This window comes from Oryx dammah, unplaced genomic scaffold, assembly GCF_014754425.2.
Source record: "Oryx dammah isolate SB20612 unplaced genomic scaffold, SCBI_Odam_1.1 HiC_scaffold_27, whole genome shotgun sequence".
Classification (NCBI taxonomy): Eukaryota; Metazoa; Chordata; class Mammalia; order Artiodactyla; family Bovidae; genus Oryx; species Oryx dammah.
Window position 1 is genome coordinate 33,650,975 of NW_024070211.1, and position 15,793 is coordinate 33,666,767.

Below are 15,793 nucleotides of genomic sequence, written 5' to 3' on the forward strand. Positions count from 1 at the left end.
AGTGAATTCTTATAGAAAGCCCTTGTTTTCAAGATGTTTTCATCACTGCTGAGGGTATAGGGTTCTTTTCCCCTTTTAATCACAAGATCGCATTTTAATTCATAAATTCTGAGTTTGGTATTAAGATCATTACAAGTATAAAAAAATGTTACAAACTTGTCCAGTAGTATTTTTAACACAAAATAAGCCTTTATTTTGAGAAAACCATGCTTTGCATCTACTTATTTATCTTTTCCAAACAATAGATAAAACTAATTGAAATTATCTACAAAATTTCCAAAAATAAGCCCATAGCACACTATACTCTAATGGCAGAAAGTGAAGAGGAACTAAAGAGTCTCCTGATGAGGGTGAAAGAGAAGAGTAAGAAAAGCTGGCTTTAATTTCAGCATTCAAAAAACTAAGATTATTACATCCAGTTCTATTGCTTTATGGCAAACAGAAAGGGAAAAAGTGGAAGTGACAGATTTCATCTTCCTGGGCTCCAAAATCACTGTGGATGATGACTGCAGCCATGAAAGTAAAAGGTGCTTGCTCTTTGGAAGGAAAGCTAGGACAAATCTAGACATAAAAGCAAACTCATCACTTTGCTAGCAAAGGTCCATATAGTAAAAGCTATCAGTTCAGTTCAGTTCAGCCGCTTAGTTGTGTCCGACTCTGTGTGACCCCATAAATCGCAGCACACCAGGCCTCCCTGTCCATCACCAACTCCCGGAGTTCACTCAGACTCACGTCCATCAAGTCAGTGATGCCATCCAGCCATCTCATCCTCTGTCATCCCCTTCTCCTCCTGCCCCCAATCCCTCCCAGCATCAGAGTCTTTTCCAATGAGTCAACTCTTCCCATGAGGTGTCCAAAGTACTGGAGTTTCAGCTTTAGCATCATTCCTTCCAAAGAAATCCCAGGGCTGATCTCCTTCAGAATGGACTGGTTGGATCTCCTTGCAGTCCAAGGGACTCTCAAGAGTCTTCTCCAACACCACAGTTCAAAAGCATCAATTCTTCAGTGCTCAGCCTTCTTCACAGTCCAACTCTCACATCATACATGACTACTGGAAAAACCATAGCCTTGACTAGACGGACCTTAGTCGGCAAAGTAATATCTCTGCTTTTGAATATGCTATCTAGGTTGGTCATAACTTTTCTTCCAAGGAGTAAGCGTCTTTTAATTTCATGGCTGCAATTACCATCTGCAGTGATTTTGGAGCCCCCCAAAATAAAGTCTGACACTATTTCCACTGTTTCCCCATCTATTTCCCATGAAGTGATGGGACTGGATGCCATGACCTTTGTTTTCTGAATGTTGAGCCTATAGTTTTTCCAATAGTTGTGTATGGATGTGAGAGTTGGACCGTAAAGAAGGCTGAGTGCCAAAGAATCGATGCTTTCTATCTGTGGTGCTGAAGAAGATTCTTGACAGTCCCTTGGATGGCAAGGAGATCAAACCAGTCAATCTTAAAGGAAATCAGCCTTGGATATTCATTGGTAGGGCTAATGCTGACACACCAATACTTTGTCCACCTGATATGAAGAGACAACTCATTGGAAAAGACTCTGATTCTGGGAAAGATGGAAGGCAAAAGGAGAAGAGGGTGACAGAGGATGAAATGGTTGGATAGCATCACTGACTCAATAGACCTGAGTTTGAACAAACCCTGGAAGATAGTGAAGGACAAGGAACCCTGGCATGCTGCAGTTCACGGTGTCACAGTCAGACATGACTTAGCAACTGGACAACAAAACATTATAAAAGGATTTAAATGTAGGACCTTTCGTTGTGTCATCAGTGTTCAAAGTGCATTCTTACCTACCCTAGGGAAATAACTTAAATCTTACAGAAGAACCAGAGAACAGAGAAAGTTAAATCTGAAATGTTTACAGATTATTGTTATGGGATGAAATTCAGATTTCATTTTATAATGCATCATTCATTTAACAAATATCTTTGAGCAATTAATATATCTTCAGCACAATTCTTAGAATATGTCAATGAATACAACAAAGAAACTTGTCTTCATTGACCTTACAATCTAGGGGAAGAGTGAAGGAACAGACATTTTAAAAAGGTATGAGTGTGTTGCTTAGTCACTCAATCACGTCTGACTCCTTGCAACCCCATGGACTGTAACCTGTCAGACTTCTCTGTATATCAGGATTCTCCAGTCAAGAATACTGGAGTGGGTTCCCATGCCCTCCTCCAGGGGATCTTTCCAACCCAGGGATTGAACCCAGGTCTCCCTGCAATCAGCATTGCACGCTGATTTTTTACCACTTGAGCCACCAGGGAAGCTAACTGTGTTAGAAGAGAATAAATACTGTAGAAAGAAGAAAAGTCAGGTAGGGTAATGGGTGTCATGAATTCTGGGATTGAAGATCTAAGGGCATATCCAATTATCAAGTACAGTGATAGAGTTTGATCACATTCAGAAAGCAGGGTTTGAGCAAAGACTGAGGCAGTAATGGGAGTTGGCCAAGAAGACATCTGGAGGAAGTGCCTTCCAAGAAGATTAAAAAGTTAGAACAAATGCCTCAATGTGGGAGTCTGCCTAGTACGTTTCTGAAACAGAAAAGAGGCTATTGTGGCTGGACAGAAGTCAGTCAGAAGGAGAGTAAGTGTACTCAAAAGGCTTCATCTATTTTTCATTCACTACATTTTGTTGACGTAATCCTAAACTATTTAAGGCTGGAGGAGAGATTTCAGAAAAGACTATAGAAGGAGATATTAAAAGATACAGGGTCATCATTATGCCTCCTCACTGCCACAAAACATTCATAGACTAGTTTGGAACTAAAAGGAAAGGCTTTGTAATTAAACTTATTTAATCCTCATTATTGTCACTGAATTCAACACATTAAATTTCAAGTATCTATTTATAGAACTAATGCATGCTATTAATCCCTTTTTATAGAATGCAAAATTTCCCCACATGAATTTAAAATTCATAAAAATATATTGAAACACTTTGGCACCCTCTCAGGATTCCCCCTACTCAGGCTCTTCTGGTTTAGTACCTTGATGCTGTTAATAACATTAAACCAATTATGCTGAGGCCTTCAAATCATCCAAATTCCCAAAGTAGGAATAAATTACTTACAAAGTCAAAAAGGCAAATATAAGATGTTATATAGTTAGCTTTCATGTATTATCTTAGGAGTGCTTATGGTTAAGTTTTTTGAGAACTCAGTAGGAAATAGCAACCTGCTTTAGTAGTCTTGCCTGGGAAATCCCATGGACAGGGGAGCCTGGTGGTCTACAGTCCATGAGGTAGCAGAGAATCATACATAGCTGATCAACTGAGTATACAATACCATATATAGTTAAACAACATTATAATTATATCATGAGTGCTAATATGGTCTAAGTATTTGTTAGTAAATTTGTCTTTAAATAATTTCTTTAATAAAAATTTTACATTTGGTCCTCTTCTAAATTGAGAACCTCTAAACTATTTGATTAATTGGTAGGGAAAATGGCGTTTCCTGATTCAAACCCTGAATGCCAAGATTTAATTCAAAGTTGAATCTCCAAGGCACTCTTGAAAAGCCCTGGAAATATGGGGATATAATGGAAATGCTGACGGACCACATTTGTGCTACTATAACAAAACCTGACTCAAAGATAAATGTTTCATGAATTAAGAAAAGTTAAAAAAGCTTTTCTATCCAGCTTTGTTCCCAAGATAAAAGTGAATCTCCTCCTTTTTCTCTGTGGTATAGGGAATATGAGGGTTACTAATATTCTGGTCTGCAAACAGCCTTAATCAAAAGCAATACCCAAATCGGGACATTAAAATTTGGAATATTTTCTTTGATGAATTCTTGTCAGAATTTTTTTTTTCCCCAAAGAAGTGAAAAAAATGAAAAAGAGGGTAGTGTTTTCCCCAAAAAAAGAAAGAAAAAAAAAAAAAGCCACATGACCTAACGTCATTGCCCCAGCATTTGACTCTCTCAGAGAAGCTGTGTGCAATAATGGTTTCTCTGACTTGCCCTGGGGACAGAAACATCTCCGACTTAATTCTTGGCTCTGCTGTGTGACCAAACAGTGGTGCGACATTAAACAGGTTGCTTCAATTCTGTGCTTTAGTTGCCTCATGCAATTCTCAAAACAAATCTATAGATTAAATGCCATTACCCATGTCTAATGAGATGATAAAAACGTTAGGTCTGTTTTAAGAATTACATGAGATAACGCGTGTGGAATGTTGGTACAGTGCCTACAGTGCAAAGAAAGAACACAAATATTAGCTCGTAGGACATTTGACACAGGCAGTTGAAATACTGATGATGTTCAATACCTCCGCCCTTAGCTATCTGTCTCCTTAAAGACCCTCGGAAGGAGTCTTATCAGCATCAATGCTGATTTTTTCCATTTATCTCTCAGATGCATTCCCCACGTGGCACTGCCCTGCCCTGTGCCCTGATTTCTACTAACTACAACATCATGGGCTTTCAGGTCCTCCATCCTCTGTTTGGAGTAAGCCAGAGGACAGTGCCAGCAGGATACAGAAGAGCCAAACCATGCGGAAGACGGATAAATGACCGCTCTAGCTCCCTTCCTGTTCAGCTGTGATTTTCTTATTGGCTCTGTCCTCTGCCTAATTCCCCTGCTTGTGTTGTGCAGGCTGTCTATAATGGCGACAGCTCACACTGTGTCCAGTAATGCTCTCCTTCCCTGGCCCATTCAGATGTAGGGGTAGTAATGGCTCTCTATTGTTGCTAGCCTTGGGTGCTATGCTTGGCCCCTTAACCTTGTTCCCATTTCCGTAAACATTCAACTGGAGTACACTCCGTGTTTCATCTGTTTTCTGCTGGGATCTGTCTGATCCAGCATGTTAGACATGATATGCAAAAGCAGAGTTTTTGATTTTTATTTCCAAGCTGCTTCTCTTGACCCTTGCTAAATCTTTCCCTTTAAGTAAACAGCATCACTAGTTGCTCAAACAAACAAACAAACAAACAAAAAAGTCTAAGCAACCAAAAACCTGGGAATTGATAACCAACAAAGATCTACTGTAAAGCATGGGGAACACTGCTCAATACTCTGTAATAAACTAAATGGGAAAAGAATTTGAAATGTATATGTATAGCTGAATCGCTTTGCTGTACACTCGAAACTGACACAACATTGTTAATCAATTATGCTCCAATATAAAATAACTTTTAAAAGAAAAACTGAGAATTGGAAGACCTCCCTTTCTTTCCTCACCTTCACCCTACCCCTTTATCCAGAATATCAGTTCTGTCTTCAACATATAGCCTTGCTCTGCTCACCTCTGCCTTTCTCCACTGTTAACACTCTGAGGCAGGACAACATCCCAAGATGATGAGGACAGCAGAAGCATCCTTGATCATCTCCTTGCTCCTACCCTCACCACACTCCTCTTCCATTTCTCTCTCAGTCACTGAATCAATAAAACCTGAGTCAGTTCACACCATGCTGCTGCTTACAATCACCCAAACAATTACTGTCACACTCAGAATAAATTTTCAGCTCTTCACTTAGGTCCAATGGCTTTGTATTGTTTGGCTTCTGTCTGCCTATCTGACCTCGTCCTTCACCAATCTTCCTTCTCATGCCTTGTGTTCCGTGATTCTTTTCCTGTTTCTGTATGGTCAGGGCTTTCTGAGCAGAGTACTTCACCTGTTCAAAACATGTCTGAATAGCAACCCTGAAGATGGAGACTTCTGGAGAGATTGAGGGGCATCTCCCCATGAGGCATTTGTTCACATTACAGGCTTCTCCTCTTCTGTTTATAGAGGATTGGCTTATATTCCAGAGCAAAGGTTTTACTCTCTTTCACTGGGGAAAACTGTCATTTATCCTGTCTTTCCACTGCAGAATACTGAAGAATTGATGATTTCAAGTTGTGGCGCTGGCAAAGACTCTTGAGAGTCCCTGAGACTATAAGGAGATCAAGCTGGTCAACCCTGAAGGAAATCAAACCTGACTATTCATTGGGAGGACTGATGCTGAAGCTCCAATACTTTGGCCACTTGATGCGAAGAGCTGACTCATTGGAAAAGGCCCTGATGCTGGAAAAGATCGAAGGCAAAATGAGAAGGGGGCAACAGAGGATGAGATGGTTAGAGATCACCACCGACTCAATGTACATGAATTTGAGCAAATTCTGGGAGATAGTGAGAAACAGGAGCCTGATATGCTACAGTCCATAGGGTCACAGAGTCAGACATGCTTAGCGACTGAAAAACAGTGACAACAATGGAGGGGCACTGAGATTCATCATGTGAGGGTTCCTTTCTATGCTCTCATTATAGTAGCAGAAAATTCTATAGAACCATTTTTCCTTTCCCCTTGGATACTCAGTCAGACTTGAGGTCAGAAGTGGCCCTGTGACCAAGTTTTGCCCAGTGAAATGTGGGCAATTGTGAAATAAGTCCAACATAGTTCTGGACCATAAAGTACCCGACACAATCCTCTAAGCTCTTTGTTTTTGCTTGTTTGCAGGCTGAAGGCAGAGGAGCTCTAGAAGATGGCAGAGCACAAATGGAAGGAGTCTGGGTTTCAGAACCACCTCAAGGAGAAAAGCTACTGATCAGGACCTTCTGACAGGACATTCTATGAAATGAGAGGTAAACTTCTAGTGTGTCACGCCCCTGAAACTCCAGTGTTTAACTGTTTCAGCAGAGATCGGTACCCAACAAATAGGTCATCCTCTTTCTTTTGTATCACTCATTGTTAACTAAAATTAGTTAATGAATTTGTATTCCTGTTTGTTGTCATTTTCCACCCACTAGAATTAGCCCCATAGGAGAAACTTGCTTGTCTTGTACCACTGTATCATCCCAAGGCCCAAGACAGCTCTAGTAGGATTTCATAAAAGTTATTGAATGAAAAAGTAATCAGTTACATGAAGATCACTACTGAGAAAAAAAGAAAACAAAACTACCCTCACCAGATATGCTTATTTTTAGATAAACAGCTTGGTCTTCTTTCCAATATTCTTCTTTTTTTTTTAATCTCATCTGTCATGACATGAAATGTGCCCTGTCTTATTCCCTCAATTCCTTTGCCATAATGTGGTTCTAACCCAGTAGCATATCTGCGCATCGACTATGCCACTCTCTCTTAATGTTTTAAACAACCACATGAAGATAACTGATGACTCCTGGTCAAAAATGCAGCTTTACGTTTATTGAGTGCTTTTTATGTACTTAAAGCACTGTGTTAAGTGCTTTACTTTCATCACCACATTTACTTCCTGTGATATGGTATTACTGTGATTTCCATTTTTGAAATGAGAGAACAGAAGCACTATTCTACAACAGCAGAAGGAAAGAATGCCAAAGCCAAGATAGTAATTATTTTGTTATAAAGTAACCTAACGTTTTATATGCAAGAAATTGAAATGAGAAGATTGTTCTATAACCATGTTAACGAACTACAGAACTAGTTTTGAACCTGTCCAACCAATTAGTAGCGGTTCCATACTCCTGCTTACAAGTAAGTAACCAGAACTGGTTTTAAACCTATTAAATTAATCAATGACAACTAACTTCAGTAAACACTCCTTGAAAAGACACATAGCAACAGACTCATGATTTGAAAGCCAGCCAACTGGCTGGATTCACTACAGTGAATATGTTCCTAAGGCTGATTGATATTAACCTTCTTCCTCCTGTGTAACAGACAAAAAAATGAGCCTCAATAGCCAACACAGCTACCCTTCTAAGACTGACCTAACCTACTTTTTGCCTCTGTAACCAACACAATCCAAAGTAAACTTACTTTGAGCCAACATGCAATCTCAAAATGAAAAGTTGCATTTATATGTCATGGTTGGGCATATATCTAAACAGATGGATATTATACATGCATATAATGCAGTAGTTAAGAGCACAGGATCTGGAGGTACAGCGCCTGAATTTAACTCAGGCTTTGCAGCTTACTGTCTTTGTAAGACTCTGAGCCTCAGTTTCCTCATCTGCAAAACAGGAGTAGTAAGAGTATCTAAATGATGGTGTCATTATGAAGTTTAAGCTAATTCATGTAAAGAGCTTAGATTGCTGCCTGAGACACAGGAAGTGCTAAATAAATGTTAATTATTACATAGTAACAATACATAGATTATAAGTTTTGTGATAGCAGGATAACATCTATTATCTTCATAACTTCATAATTATAACTGTAGAGACAAGCTGGCCCATGAGAGGTATTTAATAAATATTTTTCAAGTTACTACACACACACAATAAGGCCATTCCTAGGAAGTGTATTAAGTTTAATGCATTTATCCTTCATCAACTTTTTTTTCTTCACATGACCTCTGCGTTTTCAAGGCAATTCAGGCAGAAGGGTTAACCTCTCAGGATTTTTTATTTTATAAAACAATCCTCATGGAGAGGAACTATAGGAAATGGAGCCCTAATAATTGAATTTCACAGCCATTTGACCATTGCACAGAAAAAAATTTTATGCACTGACTTTTTCCTGTCCATAGCACTCCCTGCGCCTAGCAACCGCTCAGACCTGCCAGCCCCTCACATGGCAATACAGAAGCACTGCCTGCTCATAACATTATTTCTGTGTATATTTCTAGAAAATAATTGCTTAGAGTAAACTAGTTCTTGATTTTTAAGAAAAAAAAATTCTCTACATAAAATTGAATGAAATTAAAGAGGATTACATTGTGCAATTGTGTCCTATGAATTTTTAATTTCAAATAATATGACCAGTGAAATGTACTATTAAAGAAAAGAAAGCAAACTGTGTCCAAGGGTGAGCGAAATTAAAGTTGAAACCACCTTACGAGAAACAGTCTGCAGCAAGATGTACCATTTGTTTCTACAACAGCTACTATCTTAATCATCACGTTAAAAAGTAATAAAGAATTTAATAAAGACCTTTTTTTAAATTTTTAATTGAACAGGGTCACATACTTAATATAACAGAAAAATTGGGGTAACATTGACATTTTCTGCAAATCTTTTTAAAAAATAACTTTGTGAAATCGAAGCACTTTAACTTTATAAGTTTACAAATTGTTAAAGAAAAATATATTATTATTATATAAATAATCCCACTGACATATAAATTAGAAACAGAATAATCATTAACAAGGTTTCTGGTTTTTGTTATTCCATATAAAAAACTAACCGTGTCTGTGAAAGTTTGATTGCGGCTTTTAAAATTGTTTGCTGAATGCATGTGTAATTAAGGTGAGTTAAATACGCAAATCAAGCTTAAATAGCTTCATTTATTAATGTTAGCTTGCCTTGCCTCTACAAAATGTTATGCTGTGAATTTGTTTAGCATGCAGTATTTTTGATTTCTTTGTTTTAGGTTGAATTGCTAAGGAACAGGATTTTTTTTTTTTTTTTAAATAGAAGGAGGAATAACTTTTGAAAGGAGTTCTGGGTACCATTTAGAAAGGAGGGCTTAAAGAAATGCTCCCAGTAGCATGTAAACTAAGTTTTTATCCTGTATTTTTCCAACTACCTTTAGATTATATTTAATTAATTCCATTTCATCAAAGTAGCAAACCTTCTGGGAATTTATTTTGATGCAAATGAGCCTTTAGTCACAATGTCTCCAACACAGTGATTAAGCAGAACACAGAGATTTAGAGGAGCAGGCCATATGAAATGAACCAAAGTTGCCTGTAGATGTACCTCTCTCAAGAAGATATTTAAATTCCCCTGTACTAATCGAACAAAGCTCTCTGTGCAGAAGTACCAGCCTCATTTAACTCATGTAGAAAACACTGTCAAGCATTTACCAGAAACATAGTGGTTGGAAACAACGCAAAGGATATACAGTATAAGGCAGAGGGCAACACAACTCATTAAAAAGTTCAGTCAATCTCACTGTCTCCTGATAAGCAAATAGGAGGGAAAAAGTCACATGTCAGGGCAAATACATTTTAAATTTCACCAGTCTGTCTTTGTTATTTAGCTCTTTTTACTACTGCACACTGTAATCCAAGTTTCCAAAATTCAGAATACTGTTTCACATGATTATTTTATTGCCTGGTTTAGAGTTTCTGTTATTTTTAATAAAGACTTTTTTTCCCAGTGGAAAATAAGTTCTTTTTTCAAGGTTTCTGATGGGATGTTGAAGCTGAAACTCTAATACTTTGGCCACCTGATGCGAAGAGCTGACTCATTTGAAAAGACTCTGATGCTGGGAAAGATTAAGGGCAGGAGGAGAAGGGGACGACAGAGGATGAGATGGTTGGATGGCATCATTGCCTCAATGGACATGAGTTTGGGTAGACTCTGGGAGTTGGTGTTGGCCAGGGAGGCCTGGTGTGCTGTATCTCATGGGGTCACAAAGAGTCAATCACAACTGAGAGACTGAACTGAACTGAACTGATGGGATACATATACACACCCATATATGCTGCTGCTAAGTAGTTTAGGTCATGTCCGACTCTGTGAGACACCATAGACAGCAGCCCACCAGGCTCCTCCGTCCCTGGGATTCTCCAGGCAGTGGGTTGCCATTTCCTTCTCCAATGCATGAAACTGAAAAGTGAAAATGAAGTCGCTCAGTCATTTCCGACTCTTGGCGACCCCATGGACTGCAGCCTACCAGGCTCCCCCATCCATGGGATTCTCCAGGCAAGAGTACTGGAGTGGTGTGCCATTGCCTTCTCTGACACCCATATACACACACACACTCATATATATGTGTGTGTATATATATGTGATTATTTTTTCCTAATTGTGATTATAAAAAATGCATGAGACATTCCCTTATAATAGCATGGTGGAGTCAGGAGTTAGAAACTATGCCATTTATTATGCCAAAGAGAATTTAAGAGGAAAAATATAAGAATAAATTTGCTAACCAGGTAGCTCAAAGTGTTAAAAAGATAACCCTAAAGTATCCTAGAGATAGTAACTGTAGGAAGCTGCTATAATCCCTAGGGTTGAAAGACCAAAGGGAAGAGATTTGAGTTATTAAAATTTAAAAATTTAGAAGGGCTTAAACTCAGACCTCTGAGAAGGGGCCTGCTTAGCTGAGGTTAGTGTCTGAATAGAGGGTATTGAGGCTGGTTCTACTACTTTGGGAAAAACTGAGAACTGAATTGTGCTTCTGCGCTAGGAAGGGTCTGCTGCTGCTGGGATGAAGAAGCAAGGGAGGGGGAGCCCACAGGAAGTAGACTGAAGTATCAAGTTCCCACTCCCTCCTCTGCTTCTCCTCTGGGCAGAGCTCTGCGTGGGAGGCAGCTGGCAAACAGAAAAGTGAGGGATCTGCACAGTCTCAGCCCCAGGATTTACCAGTGAGTTTAGAATGGTGGATTTGGAGCTCAGAGGCAATACATTAATAATCAGAAGAAATATAAACTGTGAGAAGGCTAAGGTACAACACACAGACAAATCTTTTCAGTGCCAAAGATACTGCAGTGACGCAAATGATGAAAAAGTTTGTATATGATCTGGAATATTTCTTGAGAATTAAATTCTAAGAATGGAGATTCTAGTATTCACAGAATCCATAATCAGAAACTATGGATTCCTAAGGCTTTGGATACATAATGCAAAAGTGCCCTGTTGATCAAATTTATCAGTTTTACTCATACAATAAGTTTACATGAAGATCAGTTTTCTTTTACCCTTGTCCCAAATAGATATTATCATTTTAAAATTAATGTTGTTACAGCTAAATTTGATTTGTTCATGTATTCTTACATTATCAAACATATGCTCAGAGTTTAAAATTTCCAAACAATACTTTTATAGTTATTTAAGCATTTAGGATCTTGCTTATAAATCGGAAGAATGATTACTGTACTAAGAGGTAGCAGTATCCTCCCCAGGCTCCAGCAATTCTACTCCCTAGAGACAACCAAATGGAAACTTCTTCAGTTGTCTGACATAATGTTAGCATTCACTTCCATATACCTAAATGAAATCTGAAACTGCTACCAACTGATGCGTGGGTGGTGTACTTAGTTGCTCAGTCATGTCAGAGATGCATACATATTAGAAAATATCTTCTGATTTCTTATTTATTACAATTATTAAACTGTCTTAGCATCCCATTTCCCCTCACCTCATATTCCTAATATAACATTCACAGTTAGGTCAATATTCTGTGTTTATATTAACAGGGTTATGTTCACACCATTCACTGCTCAATCAAGTAATGTTTCAAGATTAGCTTTAGTTTCTTATAGTATCCTCCTCTCAATTAACAGTATTTTTTATTTTCCATATTTTATTTGTACCTATTGCTAATGTCTCTTGTTACTCAGATGACCTCACCATTCAGTTGTCCACATATTAAGAGAGATTTACCGATAACTCTGACAAAGTACTGGGATGGACATGGGGGATAAAAAGGTGGCTAAGACAGACCCCTGTCCTGCTCTGCCATATAGGAACATACAGTTAAAGTGTTTGAGGAGGAGGGAGGTGGAAATGGAAGCAATTATTGATATTCTATAATGTACTCAACTTTGACATTTTAATACAAATTATTGTTATTCTATGATGTGCTCAATTTTGACACTTTAACATAGTGCTGGATTTCAGTTTGGAAATATTTTTACCATTTGAATTCTAAAGTGAAATTGGTCTGCCATTTTCTTTTTAATATTTCAATATAATTGTTAATGCCAAGTTTTATAAAATGACAAGAGTATTTTTCTATTTTTTAATATCCTAGAATAGTTTGGATAGCATTGGCATTATCTGTCCCTTGAAGGGTAAGAGGACTCATAGGTAAAACCATCTGGTCTCAGCACCTGTTTTAGAGGTTAGAGCTCTTCAAATGTTTCTAGTTCTTCTCAGGATGTGGTTTTATTCTTTTGACTTTTGTTTCAATTTTGCTAATTTATAGTTCACTAGAAAATATATCCTTTCAACAAATATTAACTGAATTCTATTCTGTCAGACACTGCTATAGCTTCTATGGCTACCTTGTTGATTTTATCTCCATTTAAAATATTTTAAACCATCAGAATTACACACTTTGCAGTTCGAGTCCTTATATACTGGTATTTTCTTTCCTTCAATTTCTGTTTATGCAGATTATATGTGTATTTTCCAGCATCTCTTGAATGTACACAACTGCAAATTTGTTCTTGTACACAGAAAAGACAACACTATGTGTTATAAAATTACCAATAAAATTTTTTCTTTCAAATTTGTCCTTGTTGTCTACAAACAATAAATGCTGGAGAAGGTATGCAGAAAAGGGAACCCTCTTACACTGTTGGCGGGAATGCAAACAAGTACAGCCACTATGGAAAACAGTGTGGAGATTCCTTAAAAAACTGGAAATAGAACTGCCATACGACCCAGCAATCCCACTGCTGGGCATACACACCGACGAAATCAGGATTGAAAGAGACACGTCTACCCCAATGTTCATCTCAGCACTGTTTACAATAGCCAGGACATGGAACCAACCTAGATGTCCATCAGCAGATGAATGGATAGGAAAGCTGTGGTACATATACCCAATGGAATATTACTCAGCTATTAAAAAAATGCATTTGAATCAATTCTAATGAGGTAGATGAAACTGGAATCTATTATACAGAGTGAACTCAGAAAGAAAAACACCAATACAGTATATTAATGCATATATATGGAATTTAGAAAGATAGTAACAATGACCCTATATGTGAGACAGCAAAACAGACACAGATGTAAAGAACAAACTTTTGGACTCTGGGGGAGAAGGCAAGGGTGGGATGATTTGAAAGAATAGCATTGAAACATGTATATGTATATGTGAAATAGATTGCCAGTCCAGGTTCGATACATGAGACAGCTCAAGGCTGGTGCACTGGGATGACCCTGAAGGATGGGATTGGAGGAAGGTGGGGGGGGGAGGGTTCAGGATGAGGAACACACGTACACCCAATGATGTCATGGCTGATTCATGTCAATGTGTGGCAAAAATCACTACAATATTGTAAAGTAATTAGTCTCCAATTAAATAAATTAATTAAAAAAATAAAACAAAACAAACAAAAATTTGTCCTTGTTGGACTGCTCTTTCATGTTGCAGAGATGAATTATTTGTTCTTTGTGTGGACATGGAACAACAGACTGGTTCCAAATCAGGAGAGAAGTACATCAAGGCTGCATATTGTCACCCTGCACTTCTATGCAGAGTGCATCATGCGAAATGCCTGGCTGGATGAAGCACAAGCTAGAATCAAGATTTCCAGGAGAAATATCAATAACCTCAGACACACAGTAAACACGACCCTTATGGCAGAAACCAAAGAACTAAAGAGCCTCTTGAAAGTGAAAGAGGAGAGTGAAAAAGTGCTTAAAATTCAACATTCAGAAAACTAAGATCATGGTATCCTGTCCCATCACTTCATGGAAAATGGATGGGGAAACAATGGAAACATTGACAGACTTTACTTTCTTGGGCTCAAAAATTACTGCCGATGGTGACTGCAGCCATGAAATTTAAAAGATGCTTGCTCCTTGGAAGAAAAGCTATGATCAACCTAGGCAGCATATTAAAAAGCAGAGACATTACTTTGCCAACAAGGTCCATCTAGTCAAAGCTATGGTTTTTCCAGTAGTCATGTATGGCTGTGAGAGTTGGACTATTAAGAAAGCTGAGTGCCAAAGAATTGATGCTTTTGAACTGGGGTGTTGGAGAAGACTCTTGAGAGTACCTTGGACTACAAGGAGGTCCAACCAGTCTATCTGAAAGGAAATCAGTCCTGAATATTCATTGGAAGGACTGAGGCTGAGGCTGAAACTCCAATACTTTGGCCACGTGATGCAAAGAACTGACTCACTAGAAAAGACCCTGATGCTGGGAAAGATTGAAGGTGGGAGAAGGAGACGGCAGAGGATGAGATGGTTGGATGGCATCACTGACTTGATTGACATGGGTTTGAGTAAGCTCTGGGAGTTGGTGATGGACAGGGAAGCCTGGCATGCTGCAGCCCATAGGGTCACAAAGATTCAGACATAACTGAGTGACTGAACTGTACTGAACTGAACTGATGGTTAATATATCTTTATTCCTGTAGAATTGTTGATTTTTCTTTATTCTTTCAATCAAAGTAGCTTTCTAAAATGTACCTACTAGTGAGAATAAACTCAGTGCTGTGAGTGCTGGGGATGGGGTACTCAAATCTATAAAATAAAGAATTGGGTGTGGTGTTTCGTCTTTATCTGCAGAAGTCTGCAGGGCTCTTTCAAACGGCATATACAGATGTTTAGTAAGGCTGCAAATAAGTTTGGTTACTTGTGTTCTGGCTGTTGCTTTTGAAATGTTACTTATCTATGTGATGACTCTGTTTTCAGACTTCCAGATCTATCGTCTTCTATGTCATTTTTCCAGTTCCTCTGTGACTTTGCATGCTATGCAGGCTTCCATATTCCACCACCACTTCCTTGGAAGAGGTTTTCAAAGTTGTCTTCCACATACTGATTTACTTATCTGTCGTTTTGATTCTGCTATTGCATAATTTCATTTCAATATAGTTTAAAATTCCTCTTTCTTTTCACATTGTGATTTTCTTTCTGTTCATTTCCCTCATATCTTAGCTCTTTTGTAGCAAATATCATGTTCTTTTGGATTTTATCAATGATACTATTTTGGTTTTTTAATACATATTTTTAAAATTTGTGCAGAAAACCATTTTCCAAGGGATCTTCTTCTTCTGGATCTTATAACTGTTATTTCTATTCATCACCTCCATGTGTATTTAATTTTATTCAGCCTCAAAAAAGGGGGGCAAAATTTGTCTCAACATTGTTTTGGCCCCTTGTACTCAGTGTCTGAGTGGCACACAAAGCTTCACGTGCTGAAATGGTTGACTTTTGTTTTCAAATTAGTAACT

At 38.2% G+C, this 15,793-nt stretch overlaps 1 protein-coding gene across 1 annotated transcript in view; it reads right to left on the bottom strand.

Moving 5' to 3' along the window:
* The window catches only part of SPAG16 (sperm associated antigen 16), a 1,071,408-nt gene that overhangs the window by 315,367 nt on the left and 740,248 nt on the right, over positions 1 to 15,793 (bottom strand). The gene's annotated exons all lie outside the window — the stretch shown is intronic.